At 42.2% G+C, this 25,684-nt stretch overlaps 1 protein-coding gene across 2 annotated transcripts in view; it reads left to right on the top strand.

The window, feature by feature from the left end:
- The window catches only part of asip1 (agouti signaling protein 1), an 85,410-nt gene that overhangs the window by 3,178 nt on the left and 56,548 nt on the right, over positions 1-25,684 (top strand). The window contains exon 1 of one of the 2 annotated variants that reach the window (XM_087994714.1): positions 734-821. The exons of the other annotated variant lie outside the window; for it this stretch is intronic. The gene's annotated coding sequence lies outside the window, so the exon portion shown is untranslated. Of the gene's footprint in view, positions 1-733; positions 822-25,684 lie in introns of those variants that run through there. 2 annotated transcript variants of the gene reach the window in all.

Here is a 25,684-nt window from a genome sequence, read left to right as displayed (position 1 = left end):
GAAAGTGATGCCAGTCCGTTTGTGTTCGGTAACCCTTACTCAGCCTGTCATTTTTTCACATCGATTGCCGTCTAAAAGCAGCTCCCTGTGGGAACAATTTCTGCCGAAGATCTTGTATGTTTCTATTTTTAGAAACTGAGTTTCAAACTTTGTCACAACTTAGCAAAATGAAATACTATGCTTGGGATTTAAACGGCCCGTTGTATTTGACAGTCCTAGATATTACCTGATTATCAATGCCTTCATGAAACTGCAGTTTATGTCAGAGTGTAATGCTGTCTTCATGTTAATATTTATGCATTGTATATACCGACCTTCAGGCCAGGCAGCGATATCCCTGTTAGAATGAAAGAGTAAGACTAGATCAAAAAACAGAAATTTCTGGAAACCTCAGCAGGTCTGGCAGCATCTGTGTGAAGGAAGCAGAGTTAGCCTTTCAGGTTAAGTGACCCTTCCTTAGAACTAAAGTAGACAGGCAGGAGGCTGGAAGAACGCAGCAAGCCAGGCAGCATCAGGAGGTGGAGAAGGCAACGTTTTGGGTATAACCCTTCTCCAGGGCCAGAGCAAGCGAACGTTTCGAATCGAGATGACTCTTTATCGGAGCTCTGGGTGTTGTCTGACCTGCTGTGATCTCCAGTATAGTACTGTGAATGATGGAAATCAGAAACAAAAACAGAACATTCTGAAAACGGGTCACTGGTCCCGAAACGTTAACTCTGCTTTCTCTCTACAGATGCTGCCAGACGTGCTGAGTTTTCCCATCAATTTCCGATTTTGTTTCTAGTTTCCAGCATCACAGTTTTTTTGTCTTTTCATTGACGGTAAGAACTGCTCTGTGTTGTGTTGAGTACGGCGGGTATTCTGGCAGGTGATGTCTCCATGGAAAGTCGGAGCTTCCACTCCCAGCTTCGGGGGAATTCACAGCAGAGAGAACACGCAACAAGTTAGGAATGGGGAAATCAAATTGACATTTTAAGTTACATTCCATTTAAAATCTATGGGGTTGAACGACGGACATTAGGAAGAAACAGCTTTTTTAAATGTTACGGACAGAGAAACTACTAAAAGCAAGGTAACTCCTTTCAACATCCACCTAGTCAAGTCCCCTCGGACAGCTGGAAGGTAGAAACTCCAATATCGGCTCCTGTCTCACAGGAATAACGTAGTTTTACTTTAAACTGGGATCTGGATCGAATGTGGGTGGTATTTAAGATGACTTTCTGTAAAAGTGGCTCCGCGTTTAGCACTGTTGCCTCACAGCGCTGGGGACCTGGACTTGATTCCAGCCTCGGGCGACTGTCTGTGTAGAGTTTGCACATTCTCCCTGGTTTCCTCCGGGTGCTCCTGTTTCCCACCACTTTTTTTTTATTTCAAAAATATACTTTATTCATAAAATAATTTGAAGGTCTGTACAGTTGGTCATGCCATACATATGTAAACATGTACATACAGAGATCAGAATTTATCATTTTTTATACAGGTCTGTACATTTTTCAATCATATGCCCATATAATTAGCTGAGGCGTCACCAGAGCCCAAATGACTGCATGGGACCCCTGTTCTTCTTAGGCAGGCAGACTTTACACAGTGGTCTTTCCCCACCGCGCCTTGGCGGCAGCTGCCCCAAGCTTCAGCGCGTCCCTCAACACGTAGTCCTGGACCTTGGAATGTGCCAGTCTGGAACACTCAGTCGGGGTCAACTCCTTCAGCTGGAAGACCAACAGGTTTCGGACCACCCAGAGAGCATCCTTCACCGAGTTGATGATCCTCCAGGCACAGTTGATGTTCGTCTCGGTGTGCGTCCCGGGGAACAGGCCGTAGAGCACGGAGTCCCGCGTCACGCGCTGCTCGGGACGAACCTCGACAAACACCACTGCATTCCTCTCCAGACTTCCTCTGCGTAGGCACATTCCAGAAGGAGGTGTGTGACAGTCTCGTCCCCCCGCAGCCGCTTCGAGGGCAGCGTGCGGTGTGGCTGAGAGTCTGGGCGTGCATAAATGATCTCACAGGCAGAGCCCTTCTCACCACCAGCCAAGCCGTGTCTTGGTGCTTGTTGGAAAGTTCTGGCGATGAGGCATTCTGCCAAATGGCTTTGACAGTCTGCTCAGGGAACCGCTCGATAGGATCCGCCCTCTCCTTTTCCCGAAGGGTCTCAAGGACACTACGTGCTGACCACTTCCTGATGGACTTGTGGTCAAAGGTGTTTTTCTTCATAAACTTCTCCACGAAGGACAGGTGATACGGAACCGTCCAACTACTCGGAGCGTTCCGCGGCAGCGAGGCCAAGCCCATCCTTCGCAACACCGGGGACAGGTAGAACCTCAGTACGTAGTGACACTTGGTGTTTGCGTACCGGGGATCCACGCACAGCTTGATGCAGCCACAGGGTGAGGGTGGCATTGGGTGTATTTTTTCCCCCATTGCCCAGATCTTTGTACAGCAAGTCCCTTCAGACCCGGTCCATCTTTGACCTCCATATGAACTGGAAGATGGCCCGGGTGACTGCAGCGGCACAGGTTCTGGGAATAGGCCAGACCTGTGCCACGTATAATAGCAATGACAGTGCCTCACACCTGATGACCAGGTTTTTTCCCGCGATGGAGAGCGACCGTAGCTTTGCTGATACGCTCCTCCCAAGACTTGGCGCACGCCCCAGCCCCGCCCCCCCCGAACCAAATACCCAGCATCTTCAGGTGGTCGGTCCTGACGGTGAAGGGGATTGAGGATTGGTCAGCCCAGTTCCCGAAGAGCATGGCCTCGCTCTTGCCTCGGTTTACCTTGGCCCCCGAGGCCCGTTCGAACTGGTCACATATGCACATGAGTCTGTGCACGGACAGCGGATCCGAGCAGAAAACGGCGACATCATCCATGTACAGGGAGGCCTTAACCTGCAGGCCCCCACTGCCAGGAATAGTCACCCCTCTCAGGCTCGCATCCTTCCTGATGGACTCGGCAAATGGCTCTATGCAGCACACAAACAAGGCAGGAGAGAGAGGGCAGCCCTACCTGACTCCAGATCTGACTGGGAAGCTATCTGATTCACACACATTGATTGAGACTGCACTGACAATGTTGGTGTAGAGCAGTCTGATCCAATTGCAGATACCCTCCCCAAAGCCCATTTTGGAGAGAACATCTCTCATATACCTGTGTGATATCCTGTCAAAGGCTTTCTCTTGGTCCAGGCTGATCAGGCAGGTGTCCAACCCTCTGTCCTGCACGTAGGCGATCGTATCCCTGAGGAGTGTGAGGCTCTCAGCGATCTTCCTGCCCGGCACAGCACAGGTTTGGTCAGGGTGAATCACCGACCCCAGAGCAGACCTGACCCGGTTGGTGATTACCTTTGACAGAATTTTGTAATCCGCATTCAACAGTGAGATTGGTCTCCAATTTTTGAGTTCTTCCCTCTCCCCCTTCTGCTTGTAGATGAGGGTGATGATGCCTTTCCTCATGGATTCACTCATGGTACCTGCCCGAAGCATACTGACATACAACTCCAGCAGGTCCTGGCCAATCAAGTCCCACAGAGTGGAATAGAGCTCGACCGGTAAGCTGTCGCTTCCGTGAGTTTTATCCTTTTCGAAGGACTCGAGGGCCTTGGTCAGCTCGTCCAGAGATAGCGGCTGGTCCAGCCTCTCCCGTGTTCTGTCGTCTAAGACCTCCGTGATAGAGGACAGGAACGACTGGGAGGCCGTGCTGTCGGTCGGCTTCGTGTCATACAGACTGGCATAGAAGGATTTACTGATCCTCATGACGTCAGCCTGAGATGACGTTATCGAGCCATCTTCTTCCTTCAGGCTGCTGAGCACGGAGCTCTCTTTGTGCACCTTCTGGAAGAAGAAACGTGAGCAAATCTCGTCCTGCTCCACCGAGCAGACCCTGGACCAGAAGATTATCTTGGAGGCCTCCGAAGCAAAGAGCGAGGCTTGCTGGCCCTTCACTTCCTTGAGGTCCTCCGTGACATCCACCCCCATCGTCTGCAGCAGGAGAAGGTTCTGCATACTTTCCTAGAGCTGGGACATTTTTCCCCGCCTCTCTCTCGCCTCCTGAACACCTTTGAGGATGAAGAACCTCTTGATGTTCCCTTTTACTGTTTCCCACCAGTCCGCTGGGGACTCAAAGAGGGGCTTCATGGTTCTCCAACCTGCGTAGTCCCTCTTGAGCTCCTCAATGTTTCCAGGGTCAACAGCTTTGTGTTCAGCTTCCACCTTCCCTTTCCAGCCCGCTGCTCGTCCTGTAGGTGAGAGTCGGCCAGCAGGAGGCAGTGGTCAGAGAAGAACACCGGCTTGACGTCGGTGGATCTGACCGAGAGCGTTCGGGACACAAACAGGTAATCTATCCTTGAGCGGATAGACCTGTCTGCCCGTGACCAGGTGTATCTACGCTGCGCTCCGTCTGCAGGGGTGCTGAAGACGTCGTGCAGCTTGGCATCTTTTACTGTGTCTATCAGGGCTCTGGATGTGGCGTCCAGTTTACTGTCCCCCCCGCCGGATCGTCCATGCATCAATGATACAGTTGAAGTCTCCGGCCAGCAACAGTGGAAGCTGCTGCAGGACGGCCAACCATTCACTCTTACCCACTGGGGCGTACACATTAATCAGTCTCAGGGGAGCATTCCTGTACATGATGTCGGCGACGAGGAGGCGCCCGCCCACCACCTCCTTAACCTCGGAGATGGTGAAGTTGCCTCCTCGCAACAGGATACGCAGGCCGGAGGCGCGGCTATCGTTGCCCCCCGACCAAACTGACGGCCCATGGGCCCACACCTACCACAGTCCAAAGATGTGCAGGTCAGGTGAATTGGCCATGCTAAATTGCCCGTAGTGTTCAGGCTAGGTTAGGGGAAATGTAGAGTAACAGGGTGGATGTGAGTTTGGGTGGGTTACTCTTCGGAAGGTTGGTGTGGACTTGTTGGGCTAAAGGGCCTGTTTTCCACACTGTAAGGATTCCATGAAAGGAGAAATGTTTTTACTCTGAGTGGTTCGGACATGGAATGCACTGATTGAGCATGAAATGGAGGCAGATTCTGTTGACGCTTCGAAAGCGAATTGGATCAGTATATGCAGAGAATATTTGCATGGCTGCGGGGGACAGTAGGCTATGGGGATGAAATGAGTTGCTTTTGCAAAGTTCTCAAACATGAGAAGCCAATGTCATCGTGCTGTGCTGTGACCAGATTCGCATTTTTCTACATTTATAATGACATACAGAAATAAACTCAAAATCAGGTAGACTAGTTGTTAATCTGGTAACGATTTAAAATGTGTTCCTGGGATCAGATTAAAACTTGAAGTCAAACTATCGTGATGTCCAATTTTGCATATATGACTGCTCAGTATGTTTAAGGAACTTAGATATTGGATGCTTGTTAACCCCCGCTGGTTTTGTAACGTAGTTGTAAATCATCTTGCACAAAGGTTATAGTACAGACATGGACAGAGAGAAGATCAGAACTCAGAAAGACATTCACATAAAGTCAAACTTAGTCACTAAATCATAAGATAGTTATGGATAAAACCTGCGATTTAGTCTGAATAATCTATCCAGGAAAATTCCCAGAGACCCTAATTTCACCCTTCAACTGAATCACCTCTTCCTTTTCCTGTAGATCTGCACTTTTTTTTTCAGATGAATAAGAAACAAGAGTCGGCTGTTCCAGCTTTCTCTGCCATTCAATCGCATCGTGGCTGACCTGACTTCAACCTCAGCTCTACATTCCTGCATATCCCCAATAATCTTTCAACCCTATCTATCTACTTCTGCCTTGAAAATATTTAAAGATACTGCACCCTTTTTAAGAAGGGAGTTCCAAAGACTCACTGTTCCAGATAAAACAAAACATCCTTTCAACATCCACCTAGTCAAGTCCCCTCAGGATTTTATATGTTTCAATTAAGTTACTTCTGGGGCTGTTCTCTTTGGAGACAGGACGACTAGGATGAGATCTGATAAAGATTTTCAAAATCATGAGCAGGCCAAGTAGAGTGGTTAGGGAGAAACTGTTCCACTCTTGATGAAGGGTCCTGCTGAAAACATGGACTCTCCAGCTCCTCTGATGCTGCTTGACCTGCTGTACTTTTTCCAGCTCCACATTTAATTGACTCTCACTTTTCAGCATCTGCAGTCCTCACTACCTCAACTCAATAAAGGAACAGGAATGAGACAGCGTAGATTAGACGTCATTGCAAAAGGAGCAAATGTGATGTGAGAAAAACACCTTTTCACCCAGTGGGTAGTTAGGGTATGGAATACACTGCCTGGAAAGGCAGCAGAGGCTGGTTCAACTGAGCCATTTAAGTTGACAATGGAAAATTATTTGGATAGGAATAGCTTGCAACGATATGAAGGAAAAAAAGCAAAATTAGCACAAAGTAACAATACTCATCTGAAGAGCTACTGCAGGCACACTGGGCCAAATGGCTTCCTTCTGCAGTATAACACTTCTATGATTCTAACAACACTGAAGCTATAAGGCTGTGGTGTGCCTATTCAGTAAAGATACTTTCCCCAAACTTGTATTGAACTTCACTGACCAACGTCGGCAGCTGATGACAGAGAGATCACAGGCAGCTGAGAATTTGCAGTACCTCAATTTGCAATTAGTCTCGTTAGAGTAGTGGTGATTGAATCATGTAAATACCGTAAACTGAATTCAAAGAAGTAAAGATTAATCGCCATTAAACCTGAAAGGAGTATTGGAGCCCTAAATGATGAGAAGGCCAATGGTAAAAAAGCAGGTGTTGCATCCTGTCTGTTGGCACAGAGTATGGGCCTGACAGTGGCGAACATTGGTATTTTTGTGACCATATGGTTATACAAGAAGGGCACAATTGAGCCTGGATGCATAATTAGCACAGTGAGGATCAGAGATTACATAAGAAAATTACCATGAGCCATAGTGGGAAACTCCTCATAAAACTCCCTGAAAATAACACTTAAGAGTCATCAAGCTGTACAGCATGGAAACAGACCCTTTAGTCCAACTTGTCCATGCCACACAGACATTCTAAATTAATCTAATTCCATTTGCCAGCATTTAGCCAAAATCCCTCTAAACCCTTCCTATTCATATATCCATCCAGATGCCTTCTAAATGTTCTAATTGTACCAGCCTCCACCACTTCTTCTGCAGCTTGTTCCACACATGCACCACCTAAATGTTGCCTCTTAGGTCCCTTTTAAAATTTTCCCCTCTCACATTAAATCAATGCTGTCTAGTTTTGGACTCCCCCAACATTGGAAAAAGACCTTGGATATTCACTCTGTCCATGCCTCTCACGGTTTTATAAACCTCTATAAGGTCACCCCGCAGCTTCAGCCTATTCAGCCTCTCCCTATAGCTTAGCTAAGATACAGGACGGGATTTTGCCCTTGGAGTCCTGGTATCGCTGGTAAACCCATGTTTCAGTCCCTCAAAGGTCATTATATCCTTCTCAAGATGTGGTGTCCAGAATGTCTATCAATATTCCACATATGATTTGACCTTTAGGCATAAAGCCCAGTATTCCATTAGCCTTTTTGAGTATTTTCTGTACCCATTCGTGATATTTTAATAACTCATGTACATAAACTTCTTCCCTGTCTGGCCTCTTTAGATCTCCACAGCTTTGAGTTTTTCACAATTCAGAGTGTACCCTGAAATGTCCCTTTTAGGTCCAAAATGGATGACTTAATTTGTCCACCTTGAAATCTGTTTGGCAGTTTGAGCTATTTGCTTAGGCTTTCATGTGTACTGCTTACAATTTACCTCACTTTCAGCACATTGGCAAACTTGGATTTTTGCATTCCCATGTGCATTGTTAATAAATGTGATGAATATTTGAGAGCTGTAACTGAGATCCTTATGAGATGGTGCTAGGCATATTCTGTAAATTAGAGTACATTACATTTTGTCACCTGCCACTTAGCCAATTTCTCAATTTTCAATTTTGTGAGCTTCAACTTTAGTTATATAATGTTAAATATTACATTACACTCCCTTACACGATGTATTCCGGAATTGAATGTAAATCAGATCCATAGACATGTCCATTATTTTAGTCACTTTTCAGCTTCATCAGGAGTGACCAATTCTTTACAATCTATGCTCTTTCTTCCTGATCAATGAAAAGTTTTCAGGTATCAGTTACTCCACCTTAAATTATTGATTCCTGGAATTACCCAACATCAGATGCTAAACTGTCGATCATTCCCTGATTTCCCTACCCCAGGATTTTAAAATAGTGATATTCAGTTTTCTGATCTAATGGAGCTATTTGTTATGAAGAATCTCTCAAAGCGCTTTATAGGCAATTGACTGTTTCGAAATTCATCCATTGTTATGGCCTTATTTGTGGGTCATGGCAGGAGGTTAAGATTTCGAAGGTTGGTGATCCCTAGGGTGACTACAGCCAAGGTTATTTTTGTGCTTCCCTAGATCCATCAAAATAAATCAAGAGTTATCTTTGGTGGGGCATGGCTTGATTCAATTATCTATGGAACTGGTTGGAATGAGTAAGGAGATGGTGCAACCAGTTCCTTTCTAAAATGAAAAATGGCACAGTATTTGCATAATAATATATTTACACAGCAAGGAATTTCACAGAAGTTCGATGTCAAGCTACAGAAAGTATATGTGCACAGATAAACAAAAGCGTTGTCAAGGAGGTTTTTAAGAAATGTCTTAAAATGGGAAAATGTAAAATGGAATTTCAGAGCTTATGATATTGATGGAGATATAGTGACATGCAGAATGGAAACATTCCCTTCAGTCCAACTAGTCCATACCGACCATGTTCCCAAACTAAACGAGTCCCACCTGCCTGCACTTGGCTCTTATCCCTCCAAGCCCTTCTTATTCATGGACTTATTCAAATGTCTTTTAAACCTTGTAACTGTACCTACATCCACTACTTCCTCTGGCTGTTCATTCCACATAAGAACCACTCTCTGTAAAAAAAGTTGCCTCTCATGTCTGTGATGACGCTACTCCTTTAACAAGGTAATGCTGTCCTTGGCTGTTTTTTTCATAGAGGTCATAAAAGCAGCAATTCTGAAACATCTGGGGTTGATCTACTTCAAGAAGCTTTTAAGTTAAAAAACTTATACAATGAAAGGGGAGTGGCCATTTCTCCCAGCTCAGCTTTTCTCTTGTTTGGGTTTGGTTTGGTTTTAGCAAGCAGAATGTGAAGCTGCTGAACCCAAAGAAGCAGGTCCATGCTGATCCTTCCTCTCTCTGACATCTCTCCTGGAAGAACCTGTGTTGGACGTTTCCTTTTTTTGGCAAAGGAGTGTTTATGGGGATTGTTGCAAGTTTTTGGAACAGCATTATTAAGTTGGGATGGTCTGTTTGATTGTAGGATAGATTAAGTTATTCTGTACTCTGTTGTCTGTTTGAGTTTCATTTGGTAATCTTGCAAATAAATTCTCTTTTGTTTAAACTTAAGTGGTTGGGCCAGCTGCATCACTCCTGGAATATCCGCTCTGCAGCTGCTTAAAGCAATTAGCAACGTTAGGGTCTGGACGACTTTCTTGAAATGTTTTGAGGGGTTCTGGCCTGGTTCATAACAGACTGGGGTCTTGTCTGGAATTTGTTCCATAGTTTCAAACTGAGATTAAGGTTGTTGGATTCAAAAGCTGCAAGTGGCAGGGGTTAGTGTCTTTTGTTCTGGGTGTTGATGTTGGTTGATTTGAACAGTGCTTCGGATAGCAACGGCTCTTTCAGTGACTAAGAGTTTTTAGGGGGTGGAAGAAGTGACTTTGGGGGTTTTACAAAAGGTGAATAAGATCAGGCTGTTAGAATTAGCAGGCAATCTGGAGTTGGAGCTGCCTCCTTCCATGAGAAAACAAGAGATAATTACAGCAATAGCTCACCATTTAACTTTGCTGGATATACCATCAGAATCCTTAGACATGGCTAAAACTCAGTTGAAAATGAAGCAGCCTGAGTTAGAGGCCAAAGACAAGGAAAGGGCAATAGAAAATAAATGGTTTGAATTACAATTGAAAGTAGAGAGAGAAGAGAAAGAAAGAGAGAGAGAAGAAAGGAAGAAAGAGGGAGTTTGAACTTCAGAAATTGGCGCATAGATAGGAAAGTCAGCTTAAAAGGATGAAGATGAAGGCTGAAAGTAAGCTTAGTGAGGAAGAGAGTGAGGATGAGCAAACCCATGGTAACCATAGGCCTGGTGAGAAACTGTTTAAATATATTCAAGCATTGTCTAAATTTGATGAGAAGGATGTAGAAGCTTTTCCACCTCATTTGAAAAGGTGGCTAAACAGAAGTGGTGGCCAGTGACCATGTGGGTTTTGTGATCCAAACAAAACTTGCCGGTTGAGCTAATGAGGTATTCACATCACTATAAGAGGAGCTATCTGGGGCTTATGAGGAGGTGAAGAAAGCCATCTTAAGTGCATATGAGCTTGTGCCAGAAGCCTACAGACAACGTTTCAGGAATCTAAGGAGGGACCCTGGTTAAACCTACATTGAGTTTGAAAGGATCAAACAAAATAATTTTGATAGGTGGATAACGGCATTAAAAATAGAACAAACCCTTAGAGAGGCAATTATTTTGGAGGAGTTCAAAAATTCACTTCCTGAACTGGTGAGAACCCATGTGGAAGAGCAGAGAGTTAAAATGGCAAGATTCGCACCTGAAATGGCTAATGATTATGAGTTGGTTCATAAATCAAAGTTTGGCTTCCAAAATCAGTTTCAATCTGTGAGGGATAGAAATTTGGGAAAAGAGAAATCCTCATGTGGAAAGGGAAAGGTAGATCTTGGTGAAGATCATAAGGGTAACTTAACAGGGTAAAAAGAAAACCTTTGAAGGGGAAAGAGAAGTTAAAAAGCTCCAGTGTTTTCACTGCAAAAATGTAGACCACATGAAATCACAGTGTTGGTGGGTTAGGAAAAGCACCGGAAAGTCCGATGTAGGAAAACAGGATAAGCCAGTGAATTTTGTTAGAGTGGTGATGGAAAGCACATTGGAGGCTAGAAATCTGCTAGAGATATAAGGTGAGGAGATATGTACCTCTGAAGGACTATTGCCAGAAAAGGTACTAGTAATGGGAATTCATGGTGAGACAAGAAGCACTCAATTATGTAAAGTGAGGTTAGAGTGTCCAGTGAAGAATGGAGAAGTCATGGTAGGAGTACTGGACAAACTCTCAGCTCCAGGAATACAATTTGTCCTTGCTAACGATATAGCTGGTTAACAGGTAGTAGTGCTGTGTCCTATGGTTGAAAAGCCAGTGCAAACACAGGCAACCGAACTATTGAAGGACACATATCCTGGGAGTTTTCTTGACTGTGCGGTAACAAGGTCACATATGCACCAGTTGAAACAGGAGAGATCAAAGAATACAGGTAATAAAGTTGAAGTGGAATTAGCAGAGACCTTGTTTGATCAGATAGTTGATACAAACCAGGAGCAGATAGATGACATCTTTAGCTCAAATAAATTAACTGAGTTACAGCAGGTGAAAATTTAAAGTGATTGTATCAAAAAGCATACACCAGAAAAAGAATCTGAATGTATCCCTGAATTCTACTATCTTAAAAATAATGTCTTAATGAGGAATTCGGGAAATTGGTAAGTCATAAGTCAGAGACCATAGATTTGGACTATGTGTCAAATTTTTTGGGAACAATTAAAATGAGCAGGGGAGTTGGCTAGACAGCATTTAAAAGTATCACAGCATAAATTGTAAACAGGAGAAAGACAAGAAATCAAAAACTCACAATTTTGCTACTAGAGATAAGGTGTTAGTGTTACTTCCAGTGATAAGTGAATGTTTAAAAGCAAGGATTTTTGGACCTTATCAATTTGAAAGGAAATTGAGTGAGGTGAACTATTTGATAAAGACTCCAGACAGAAAGAAATCTCACAGAGTGTGACATGTGAATATGCTCAAAAGATATTTTGACAGGGAAAGAATGCAAAAGGAAACTATTATTGGTTAACACACAGAGTGAAGACCCAGTTCAGAGGATTATTACTTGGACATTCCTCAAATTAAATTGGACTATGAGGAAGTTGTTTAAAAATTGGGATAAATTATTCAGTTACCTTCCAGAAGAAAATTGAAATGACCTGAAAGAGTTATTACTATCACAAGGGGAGATAAGTGGAAATAATCTGAGAAGTACTAACCTAATTATGCATGATGTAGATATGATTAGAGTAGTGCTGGTAAAGCACAACAGGTCAGGCAGCATCCGAGGAGCAGGAAAATCGACGTTTCGGGCAAAAGCCCTTCATCAGAATTCCTTTTCCAGCACTACTCTAATCTTGACTGTAACCTCCAGTACCCGCTTTCACCTGTAGATATAGGAGATGCTGTTCTGATTAAGCAACATCCTTATAGGCATAACCCTCTAATGTTGGCACAGGTTCAAAAGGAGATTGAAGTCCAAGTCCAAGTCCAAGATGACATAATTGAAGTGAGTTACAGTGACTGGAGCTCACCCATAGTAATGGTGCCAAAATGAGATGGTACCCAACAGTAATGTGTGGTCTATCACAAAGTCAATGCAGTTACAAAAACTGCTGCATATCCGATTCCACGTTTGGAAGACTGTGTTGAAGAGGTGGGACAAGCATCTTATATTTCTAAGCTGGACTTGCTCAGACTATACTGACAGATACCTTTATCTGAAAGAGTGAAGACAACTTTGGCCTTAGTAATGCCAAATGCGCTGTATTAGTTTGAAGCATGCCATTTCATCTGAAAAATGTGCCAGTCACATTTGTAATATTTGTCAGACTTGTTCGAACGACTTCGGAAGGCAGGCTTGGTGATAAACCTGGCTAAAAGTGAATTTGCCAAAGCCCAAGTCATCTTCATGTTATTGGACATGGATGAATGACTCCATGATATGCAAAAACTAAGGTAATTGGGGAGTTTCCCATACCATTAACAAAAACAGCAGTACTAAAGTTCCTGGGATTGAGAGGATTTTATTGAAAATTTGGTCCAAATTTTACCAGTGTGGCTGCTCCACTCACTGAATTGTTAAAGAAAGGCAAGACGTTTCAGTGGGCAGCGGACTGTCGTAAGATTTTGACAGACTGAAAGCTGTGTTAACCACTTCCCCCGTATTAGCCACACTTAATTACGCAAAGCCATTCAAGGTGGCTATCAATGCAAGTGATGTGGGTGTTAGTGCTGTGCTCTTGCAGGAAGATGACGAGAAGATAGAAAGACCTATTGGGTATTTCTCCAGGAAATTAAACATTCATCAACAGAAATCTTCTACAGTTGAGAAGGAGACTTTGAGCTTGGTGTTGGTGTTACAACATTTCAATGTTTATGTTACCAGTAATGTATCTGAGACAATCATATACACTGATCATAACCCATTGAAGTTAGTGTAGAAATTTAAGGACAAAAATTCCACATTGATTAGATAGACCTTGGTTGTTACGGCCATTCAATTTGAAAATTGTGCATGTGGCAGGATGAGGAAACATGATTGCTGACACATTGTTGAGACTTGAATGAGCAACGGAGGCATTCGGTAGCAGGAGTAAACAGACTGAAACAGAATATAGTAGTGCATGTTTGCACATTTATTATCAATGCAATGTATATAGATTGTTGTTGTGTACTAACAACTTAAGATTAAGGGATTTTAAAATGAAGCTATCTTTAGTATTGACGGTTCATTTTTTTGCACCTGCTGAAAACAACAAGCAAAGTTAGGGTCAAGGCTACTTTCGTGAAATGTTTTGGTGGTGTCTGGCCTGGTACATAACATGTCCTTTTTAAAATTTTTTCATCTGACCTTAAATATATGCCACCCATTTTTGAACTCCCCCACCTTAGGGAAAAGACCTTTGCTATTCACCTTATCTATGCCCCTCATTATTTTATAAAGCTCTGTAAGTTCAGAGTTCTTGACTATAATTGAGTTCATGTCTATAAATCAAATTTATGGCATTTAAAGTGATTGACAAAAGGACCAGAGGAGTCATGAGGAAATACTTTTATACATAGCAAATTGTTGTAATCTGGAATGTGCTGTCTGAAAGGAATGGAAATATATTCAACAGTGATATTTAAAGGAATTTAGGTAATAATTAAATGAAAAAAAAAATACAGGACTTTGGGAAAGACCAGGAGAATGGGATTTATTGAATAGCTCAACCAAAAGGTTGAAATGCCTTCCCTTATTCTGGATGATTTTACGGTTCTGTGCGACTCATGGACACTTGGATAAAATATTACAGAACCATCGCAGAACTTTATTTCAGCACAAATTGGTCTCTTCAGGAAAGGAAGGGTAAGAAGAGAAAACCAAAAGATTTATTTAATGAAAAACACAGACTTTAAGGCCAAACATTTCCTCCCCATATCCTTTGTTCCTATTGCTTACTGAATATGGGACTTCATTATAGGTATGATTTGGAGATGCCGGTTTTGGACTGGAGTGTACAAAATTAAAAATCACACAACATCAGGTTATAGTCCAACAGGTTTAATTGGAAGCACACTAGCTTTCAGAGTGACTATCACCTGATGAAGGACCGTCACTCCGAAAGCTAGTGTGCTTCCAATTAAACCTGTTGGACTATAACCTGGTGTTGTGTGATTTTTATCATTACAGGTAGCTATTCTCCAGTAATTTACATTACTAACATGCATCAGAGGTGAACTTTAATGCTTATGATTTAAAGAAAAATCATAACCCCAGGTGACCTTGTCCACTCCCAATGTTCATACACTAACATCTTTCAGCAATAGTTAATGGATATCAAATGGGAGCAAGAGTCCTCTTTGAAACAGACGCTAGTTCCCGAGATCCTACCTCTGAAATGGTTAACAGCAAACCCAGAACCTGCACAGGTTTGTGTGGCTGAATTGTACATTGGACAATGCAATTCCAAAAAAAGATAATTGAGACAAGTACGTTATCAGGCTCCAGTGCCAGTTTTCCCCTTTAGAAATTCATTCTGACTTTTCCTAAATAACCTACATTTTTTCATGTGACGACTATTCCTATCCTGAATAATTGTTTCAAAAGTTTCTCCACTGCTGGAGTTAAACTAAGTGGTCTGTAATTATCAGGATTAGCTTTACAACATTCCTTGAACAAAGCTGTAATGTTGGCAATTCTTCAGTCTTCTGTCACCTCCCTAAAGTCCAGGGAAGGCTGTAATATATTATATCCAGTGACAAATATTGGATACATTAGGTACCTTTCAATTATTCACTAGCTTGGGCAAATTAACTTACCATATAGAGTCATAGAGTCATAGAGATGTACAGCGTGGAAACAGACCCTATGCCGACCAGATATCCCAAACCAACCTAGTCCCACCTGCCAGCACCCGGCCCAAATCCCTCCAAACCCTTCCTAGTCATATACCCATCCAAATGCCTCTTAAATATTGCAATTCCACCACTTTCTCTGGCAGCTCATTCCAAACACGTACCACCCTCTGTGTGAAAAAGTTGCCCCTTAGGTCTCTTTTATATCTTTCCCCTCTCACCCTAAACCTATGCCCTCTAGTTCTGCACTCCCTGACCCCAGGGAAAAGACTTTGCCTATTTACCCTATCCATGCCCCTCATAATTTTGTAAACCTCTATAAGGTCACCCCTCAGCCTCCAATGCTCCAGGGAAAACAGCCCCAACCTGTTCAGCCTCTCCCTATAGCTCAAATCCTCCAACCCTGGCAATATCCTTGTAAGTCTTTTCTTGAACCCTTTCAAGTTTCACAATATCTTTCAGATAGGAAGGAGAACAGAATTGCACGCAATATTCCAACAGTGGCCGAACGAATGTCCTGTACAGCCGCAACATGACCTCCCAACTCCTGTACTCAATACTCTGACCAATAAAGGAAAGCATAACAAACGCCTTCTTCACTATCCTATCTACCTGCGACTCCATTTTCAAGGAGCTATGAACCTGCACTACAAGGTCTCTTTGTTCAGCAACATTACCTAGGACCTTACCATTAAGTGTATAAGTCCTACTGAGATTTGCTTTCCCAAAATGCAGCATCTCGCATTTATCTGAATTAGACTCCATCTGCCACTTCTCAGCCCATTGGCCCATTTGGTCAAGATCGTGTTGTAATCTGAGGTAACCCTCTTCGCTATCCACTACACCCCCAATTTTGGTGTCATCTGCAAACTTACTAACTGTACCTCTTATGCTTGCATCCAAATCATTTATGTAAATGACAAAAAGTAGGGGACCCAGCACCGATCCTTGTGGCACTCCACTGGTAACAGGCCTCCAGTCTAAAAAAGAACCCTTCACCGCCACCCTCTGTCTTCTACCTTTGAGCCAGTTCTGTATCCAAATGGCTAGTTCTCCCTGTATTCCATGAGACCTAACCTTGCTAATCAGTCTCCCATGGGGAACCTTGTCGAACGCCTTACTGAAGTCCAATAGATCACATCTACTGCTCTGCCCTCATCAATCCTCTTTGTTACTTCTTCAAAAAACTCAGTCAAATTTGTGAGACATGATTTCCCACGCACAAAGCCATGTTGACTATCCCTAATCAGTCCTTGCCTTTCCAAATACACGAACATCCTGTCACTCAGGATTCCCTCCAACAACTGCCCATCACCGACGTCAGGCTCCCTGGCTTGTCTTTACCACCCTTTTAAAACAGTGACACCACGTTTGCCAACCTCTAGTCTTCCGGCACCTCACCTGTTCAACATTATATGTGTATCCATGATTGGATAACATTTGCCAACCAGTTCTGTTTGTGCTAAGAAATGGACTGGAAAGGAATTTAAGATTATCGCATTGTGGCTTACATGCACATGTAGAACCTAGATATATTCAAATGCAGGGCCCTGTGCTATGTAGACAGAGAAACTATGTCCATAATTTACACCTGTTTTAAACTATACAAAAATTTAGGTGACAACTATTACCTGGTGCATTTCCTCTAGTAAACCTTAACTGATCAAAATCGACTTATGCAGTTGCAATTTAAATAAAAGCTTGACTGTGAACTGATCCCTTGTTCATTCATCATAGAATCGCCTTTACCGATTAGAGTCCACTAACCAATTAATCAGGACCCTCTTTCTTCGCTGTATAAATTGTTATTCTCTTTTTGTTTTGTACTCTTGAAAAGCTTTGATAGTATGTCTCTTAGCAATATTTAAATTTTATACTACTATTATACTATTTAATTGCCAGTCAAAAAACCTTGCACTTAACATATTAACCACATTATATAAATTTACAAGATTGGAAAAATTGAATACAAACATAACATTTTACTCTGGTTTTAGTTTCAATGCACAGTATGAGTATGCTATGCTCAGGAATTGAGACTATGTACAGAAACATCACATGTTTGCTACACAAATTGCTGGTTGTGCAACTCAAAGGAAACATAGGTGCAAGTTTGTTAAGAACAGTTATGATTTGAGAAGTTATATTGCACATGACTCTAATCTCTAGCAGATGTTCTGTACAGACAGCATATACTACTCACTCCACCTGATATTGAGAAACGCTGAAGTCATTGAATACTGCAAAGGCTATGTGCCCTGACAACATTCTGGAAAAAGCTTTGACGACTTATGTTCCAGAACTAGCCATACTCCAAGCCAAGCTGTTCTAGTTCAGCTGTCTCAGCATCAACCTAGCAATGTGGAAAATTGCCCACGCATGTTCCCAACAACCAGGACAAATGAACCTGGGTAATTATCACTGCAACTGTCTACTATCGATCATCAACAAATAGATGAAATGTATTGTCAACAGTGTAATCAAGCAGCAATTGCTCAGCCATAACCTGCTCAGTGATGCTCAGTTTGCCTTCTGCCAGGGCCGTCCAGCTCTTGATCCCATTACAGCTTTGATCCAAACATGGACAAAAGAGCTGAACTTCAGAGGTCATTCATTCATTCATTGGTGGTTCCTCACAGGCAAGGATGACTCTTGTCCACTCACAGGGTGAGTCTGTAGGTTGATGTGCAGACCGATGTGGATACCACAGGCTCTGAAACACTTGGGGCAGGTAGTGGTCATGGGATGGGCTAGGTGTGGCATTGGTGTGGCAGTATGCTCCAATCACTGTTTTTGCATGGATTCTACTTTTTCCCAACAGCAAGTCTTGAGGTGTTCAATGCTTTCCCGGATGGTCTTCCTCCACTTTGGATGGTCTTGGGCCAGTGATTCCCAGGTGTCTGTGGGAATGCTGCACTTCACCAGTGAGAACTTGAGGATATAACTGAAATATTTCTTTGTCCACCTGGGCCTCACCTGCAATTTTGAAGCTGAGAATAGAGCACATGCTTGGGAGTCTCGTGTTGATCATGCAGATGACATGCCCAGACTATAGTAACCAAACAAGGGTGGTCAGTTCCTTTTAAGCTGGGAAGGTTGGTTGAGGACCCTGATTTTGGTGCGTCTTTCTTCCCAGCAGATTCTCAGGACCTTGCACAGGCAGCATTGGTGATACTGCTGCAATGTCTTGTGACGTCTGCTTTGGAAATTTCATGTCTCAGTGCCACACAGGAGGACAGGAACCACTACAGCTCTACAAAACATAAGCTTGATGTCAGATCTGATGTTGTTATCCTTGAACACCCTTTTCCTCAGGAGGTCAAAGGCTACAGAAGTAAAGTGAGAGTGGCTAGCCTTGACATCAAGGCAGCATTTAACTAAATCTGGCTTTGAGCTGCGAAGCAAAACTTATGTCAATGGTTTAGATGTCAATGGGAATTGGAAAAAGGGTCTCCACTGGTTGGAGTCTTATCCACCACAAAAAAAAGGTTGTAATTGGTGTAATCAATTTAGTCCCAAGACATTGCTGATGAATTCTTCAGGGCATTGTACTTGGGCAAACTATCTTTACCCATTTCACAGCAGATCTTTTCGTTATCATAAAATTTAAAAAAGGGATGTTTGCTGATGATGCACAATTTCCATGGTACTGCATTATTTGGCACAACAATGGCTGCTCTGTTAAAGTGTCATTAGTCAAAATAATTAATGATGTTATAAAACTGGAACCAAAACAAATTAAGAAAGATAGTTCTTCTATAATGCAGTGGTTGTGTTCTTGTGAAACCCCATATTATAGAAAAATCACGCTTTAGAAACAGCACTTAAAGTGTTGGCAATGTAATCGCATTACAGCCAACATGTTTTAAAAGTTTGTGCTTTAGAAAGTGTCCAAAATTCATCAATCATGTGACAGCAAATTTGCATTAATGAAACACGCATTATAGCAGGATGACCTGTATTGCTTGCGATATCTTTCTAATTGGTTAACAGGGCTTTGATTGTAAGTCAGTGGTCTTAGAGGGTTTTATAGCTTTTGATCCACAATCAAGATATATAAATGGATTATTAAGTGAAAGAGTCTGAGATTATGGTTGATTGATTTATGAATACACCAGTACACGAGTCCTGTAGTTAAGGCTGATTTGTTAAGGTGATGAATTTGAAGGAAATGGGGCTCTTATGGCACAGTGAGAGAGTCTTTACCTGTAGAATTGGAGCACCTGGGATAGGGGTAATATACTGGCATGGATTGAGAATTATTTATTGGAAAGAAAACAAAGTAGAAATAAATGGATCATTTTCAGTTCAGGTACTACAAGGATCACTCTAGCTATTCACAAACTCGGATGATTTATAAATGATTTATAAATGGGGAACAAATGTAATATTTTCAAGTGTTTGGATGAGACAAAACTGAATGGGAACAAAAGTTGTGAAGAAGATACAAAGAGGCTTCAGAGAATGTGAACAGGCTAATGACTGGGCAAGAACATCATAGATTGAAAATAATGCGGATAAATTTGAGATTATCCACATTGATAGGAAGAATGGATGTGCAGAGTGTTAAATAGTGAGAGATTAGAAAGTGTTGATGTCCAGAGAAACCTAGGTTTCCTTCCTCATAGGTCAATCAAATTATCATGTACTACCAGCAAGCAAATAGGATGACAAGTGCTATGTTGGCCTTTATCACAAGAGATTTGAGTACAGAAGTAAAAATGTAGAGTTAGATTGGAATTAGCTTAATTGTCATATGTACTCAAATGAGTACAGTGAAAGGTTTACTTATGATGTCATCTTAGGTACAAAGTACCTAGGCACACATTCTTCAGTATAAATTCTTCAGGGAAAATATGAGCAAATTAAAGAAATAAAATATCCAGCATTACAAAACATAGAAATAAATTAGAAAAATAAAGTTATAAAATGTTCAGAACAACGGTCTTTCCAACCCAGTCTATGCCAGCACCTAGTTTCTAGTCTGCAATAGGCCTTGATTCCAGACTGCGCCAGGTTTCACCTTGAGGCCATCGAGGCTGGAGGACTGCTCTGAAATCATCTTGAGTCTAGAAGTCCATGCTGAGGCCACACCAGGCCAAAACGCCACATTGCCAGACCACCAAGAGACTACAACACTAGGTTCACACCGAAACCAGGAATTCAGGACATCGCCAAGAAGAAAGAGATATAAAAAAAGAAATAGATGGAGCAGAATAAGCTCCAGCTAAGAATCCTACTCCACCAACTTTAAATTTGTTGCTTTAGTTGTATAGAACCTTGAATATTGTGTAAAAACTGAAACAACTGTGGATGCTATAAATCAGAAGAACAGAAATTACTGGAAAAGCTCAGCAGGTCTGGCAGCATCTGTGGAGAGAAATCAAAGTTAATGTTTAGGGTTGAGTGACCCTTCCTTAGAGGAACACCACTGGTCACAGATCTCCAGTTAGAAAAACACCACTGCTACTCTGCGCCTTCTGTGACTAAGCCAGTTCTGTATCCCATCTTACCAGCTTACCGTGGACCCCATGTGCCTTTATATTTTGTATCAGCCTGCCATGTCAAAGTTCTTGTTAAAGTCCACACAGGAAACTGCCCTGCCCTCATCAATCAATTTTGTCACCTCCTTCAAGAACTCATTCAAGTTTGTCAATTACTACATTATTGGATGCCAGTCTTGTAGATGCACCAGAACAGGGTAAAGGCACAGCTAGTTCTGGAGCACAAGTCATCATGATTAGAGATGGAATGTTATCAGAGTATTGAATTTTCAAGTGCCTTCAGCTGTTTCTCGGTGCCATATGGAGAATCACATTAGCTGAAAACTGGCAGCTGCATTAGAGGGAATGTCAGGAGGAGGACAAGATGAAGCCTCTTCCTCTTACAATTAGTTATTCAATTTCAGGGTCTAACATTCCGTAACCTTGTTTGCCTCATTTTGTCTAAGCACCCTATGATCTGTATGTCCTTGTTTGCTATAATCTACTTGTATTGTTTGCAAATCAAAACTTTTCACTGTACTTAGGTACATGTGACTACAATATATCAAATCAAAATCAAATCCCAAAAATAGCTTCATATGTATGTCTTTCATTTTTTTAGGAATAGCAAAGACCTTTCTGAGGAAGGGTCACTCAACCCAAAACTTTAACTTTGATTTCTCTCCACAGATGCTGCCAGACCTATTGAGCTTTTCCAGCAATTTCTGCTTATTATTGTATGCAGATTTGGTTCCCTTATTTTAGGAAGGATATACTCCTCATGGAGAGTTCAATCTCATTCTTGGGAAGGCAGGACTGTCCTCTGAGGAGAGATTTAATATACTGAGCTTGTATTCTCCAAAGTTTAGAAGGATGAAGGATGGTCTCATTAAAATAGAAAGAAGTGTTCAAGGATACATGCAGAAAGGATATTTCTCCTGCCTCAGAATAAAGGCAAGCAACTTAAGACTGGACAAAGGAGGAACTTCTTTATTCAGAATATAGTGAATCTTTGGAAACTCAGTCATTAAGTAGAGACTAACAAATGTCTATACAGTAATGACATCAAGGGTATGGGGATATCACAGGAAAAATTGTATTAAAATAGATGGTCAGTTAAAATCTACAATGGTGCAGTATGCTTGAAGGCCTAAGTGACCTACCGCTACTCCTAAGTTCCCTTGTACTTTGAAAAAGACCTATGCTTTTCCTTTGGAAAGCTGTTTTTGAGATTTGATTTTGATTTGATTTACTCTCATGTCCTTGTTATCTATATGTTCCAGTGTGTAGAAATGGTGTCCGCTGTTGACCTGTTTTGTCATTAATCAACTTACAGGGGATTGAAGCAGGTTGGGAGGCGAGAATTGATGTGGGCCATGACCAACTTCTCAAAGCATTTCATGATTATGGAAGTCACAAGCACTAGTCAGTAGTCATTGAGGCATGTTTTAAATGTTTTTTTTTGGTACTGGGAAAATGTCAGTCTTCTTGAAGCAGGTGGGACTTCAGATTGTAGCAAGGAGAGGTTGAAGATGTCAGCCAATACCTCTGCCAGCTGGTCCACACAGGATTTAAGTGCATAGCCAGGGATTCAGTCTGGGCCAGTTGCTTTCCTCAGGTTTACTCTCAGGAAGACCGATCTGACATCAGAAGCACTGACAGAGGGAACAGATGCATCCGGTGCTATCGAACCAGGTGACACCGCGCTACTGGCATTCTGCTCGAACTGAGCATAGAAAGCATTCAGCGCATCAGGGAGGGAAATGTTTTTGTCCGCAATATCTGTCTAATTTATGTGGCTACATGTGCAAATCAGGGCAGGCTGTTCTGCAGAAAGTAGCTCACCATCTGATTCTCCAAAGCCTGGCCTGTCTATCCTCTATGCAGAACAAATCAGGAATATGACAGAATACTCTCCATTTAGGTGACTGCAGATCGAATCACAGTTCAACAGCACAAAAGAAATTTGACACCAAGCAGAACAAAGCATCACCCTTAATTGATTCTGCATCCAACATTTGCTCCCTCCATCACTGATACACAATTCCAGCAACAATTTACAAATTATACTACAAAAACTCACCAAACCTTCTTTGACAGAATTTATCAAACCCACAACCTCTCCCAATATTTCCAGAAGTAGTTGCCTTCAAAGCCGCAAATATATATTGCAGTCGATTCATATCCTGGATCTCTTGTGATGTTTCAAGAAGACAGCTCACCACCACTTTTCAAGGGCAATTAATATTGTCCAATAAATGCTGGTGAAATAAATGGTGAGCTACATTCTTGAACCGCTGCAGTCCAGTTGCAATAGGTTGATCTACAACGCTGTTCGAGAGAAAATTCCAGAACTTTGACCCAGTGACCGTGAAAAATAGACAATATGTGTCCAAGTCAGGGTCGTGAGTGGCTTGGAGAGGAACTTACAGGTGGTGATGTTCCCTTATATCTGCTGCTCTTGTTCTTCTTGATAGAAGTGGATATGGGTTTGGAAGTTGATATGCCAGACTCTTTGACTAATTTCAGTGAATGGAGGGAGTGATTGCTTCCAGATGGGCTGCCTATCAAATGGACTGCTTTATCCTGGATGATGTCAAGCTTATGGAGTATTGCTGGAACTGCATCCATCCAGGCAAGTGGGGAGTATTCAATCATACTCCAGACTTTGGCCTTGTAGATGGTGGACAGGCTTGGGGAGTCAGGTGGTGAGTTACTCACTGCAGGATTTCTTGCCTTTGACCTACTCTTAAGGCCACTGTATTTATATGGCAGTCCAGTTGAGTTTCTTGTCAATGGTAACTCCTAGTACATTGAAAGTGGGAGATTCAGTGTGGATAATGCCATTTAATGTCAAGGGGCAGTGGTTAGATTGTCTCTTATTGAAGATGGTCATTGCTTGGCATTTTTGTGGCACAAATATTACTTGCCACTTGTCAGCCAGTACCAAACTCAATAGTTCTTTTTCGATTGTGGAGTATTTCCTCTGGTGGATGTTGAGCTTCTTTGAAAAGTAACCAACTGGCAGTTCAATCCCATCCTCACCTTCCTGTAGGAGTACAGCTCCAACTCCTATGTCACTAGCATCGATGGCGACTTTAAAAAGTTTTGAAAAGTTTGGTGTAACTAAAACTGTTTTAGTAGATAATATTGCTTTCAAATGGCCGAATGCCTCCTGGCGTGTTCTCTCACTGAAACTTTGTGTTCTTCTTCTGCAAATCAGTTAACGGTCCCACTATACTGCCTTAGTTTGGAACAAACTTCTGATAGAATCCGTTTAGTCCTAAGAATCGAAGCACCTCTTTCTTCAAGGTTGGTTGTGGAAATTTCTCAATGGCCTTCATCTTTGTGTTCCATGACCGATGTTATGTCCCAAGAACCTCTGCTTTTGCGAATTCAGTTTTGTTTAAATTTATTACCAGTTTTGCTTCTCATAGTCATTTAAAGAGCTCTGCCAATTATACCAGGTGATCTTTCCAGGACTTATTAAAGATCTCTACATCTTCCAAATAGACTGCACATTTTCTTAACCCAGCCACAACTCCGTTCATGAGTCTTTGGGATGTGACGGGTGCATTCTTCATTCCAAAGGGCATCACTTTATATTGATATACACCATTTGGGGTTACAAATGTAGAAAGTTCTTTCACTGTCTTTGATAAATATACATGCCAGCAACCACACATTTTCCTTCCAACTTGGTGATGTAACTGAGTTGAGAGTGGGGTGCTGGAAAAGCACAGCAGGTCAGGCAACATCCAAGGAGCAGTCATTTCTGATGTAGAGCTCTTGCCCAAAGCGTCAATTCTTCTGCTCCTCGGATGCTGCTTGGCCTGTTGTGCTTTTCTAGCATCCCACTCTCGACTCTGATCTCCAGCATTTGCAGCCCTCACTTTCCCCTCCTCGGGGATGTAACTGGCTTGTCCAACATTCTTGCTACAGTCCTCCAATCTTGGAATTGGATAGGAGTCCAATTTTGTAACAGCATTGAACTTCCCATGATCCATGCAGAATTTTTGAGTCCATCCGGTTTGAGAACTAAGACGATTGGCGAACTCCACTCGATCTGGCTTGGTTCGATGATATCCTCATCAAGCATGGCCTCCACTCCTACTGGCAACATCCGACTTTGCAAGAATTAAGCTGATAAGGTTGTTGTTTTATGAAGCAGTATTCTCTACATCTATTTCATGTACAATAGCATAATCCTCCCCACCTGATTCTTACATATGTCCTTAGACTGCAGTAACAAATCTTTCAACTGTGTTCTGTGCTCCTGAGACAGATAGCTTACTAACCTATCCCACTCCTCAAGGACTTCTTCATTTTTTAATCTGTTTTGAGGCACATCAAAATCCACATCTTCTGGATTTGATTCCTCACTCTGCAGGGCAGTAACTAACATCTGTTTCTCCAGTTCCTTCGCTACAGTATAATACAGTTGCACATTATTCACATAGCATATCCAATACATTTTTTTTATATCTGGCATCTTTACAAGATAGTTCACCTGACTCAACTTTTTCTCAATTTGATAGGGACTACTAAACCTAGTTTTGAAGGGATCTCCTATCACTGGTAACAGTACTAACACATCATTCCCTCAGGAAAACATCCAAGTCTCAGAGTTTTTATCTGCCACCTGCTTCATTCTATGCTGTGCCCTCTTCAGGTGCTGTTTAGCTAACTCACCTATTCAATTTAATCTCTCCCTCACCTCCAATACATAATCTGAGTGTGAGATCTCTGACTTTAGTCCTGTCAATTTTTCTTTAATTAATTTCAAAGGGTCTCTCACTTCATGCCTGATAACTAACTCGAAGGGAGTGAACTATGTAGATTCATTTGGGACACCTCTAATGGCAAGCAATACAAATGGGATACCTTTATCCCAATCATTCGGGTAATCCTGACAGTATGCTTTCAATGTCTGATGCCATCTTTCTAAA

This window comes from Chiloscyllium plagiosum, unplaced genomic scaffold (genome assembly GCF_037043375.1).
Source record: "Chiloscyllium plagiosum isolate Xiang-an unplaced genomic scaffold, Cpla_swu_hap1 HiC_scaffold_15, whole genome shotgun sequence".
Lineage (NCBI taxonomy): Eukaryota > Metazoa > Chordata > Chondrichthyes > Orectolobiformes > Hemiscylliidae > Chiloscyllium > Chiloscyllium plagiosum.
Note: the sequence above shows the minus strand (reverse complement) of the source record. Positions and strands in the feature narration are given on the sequence as shown.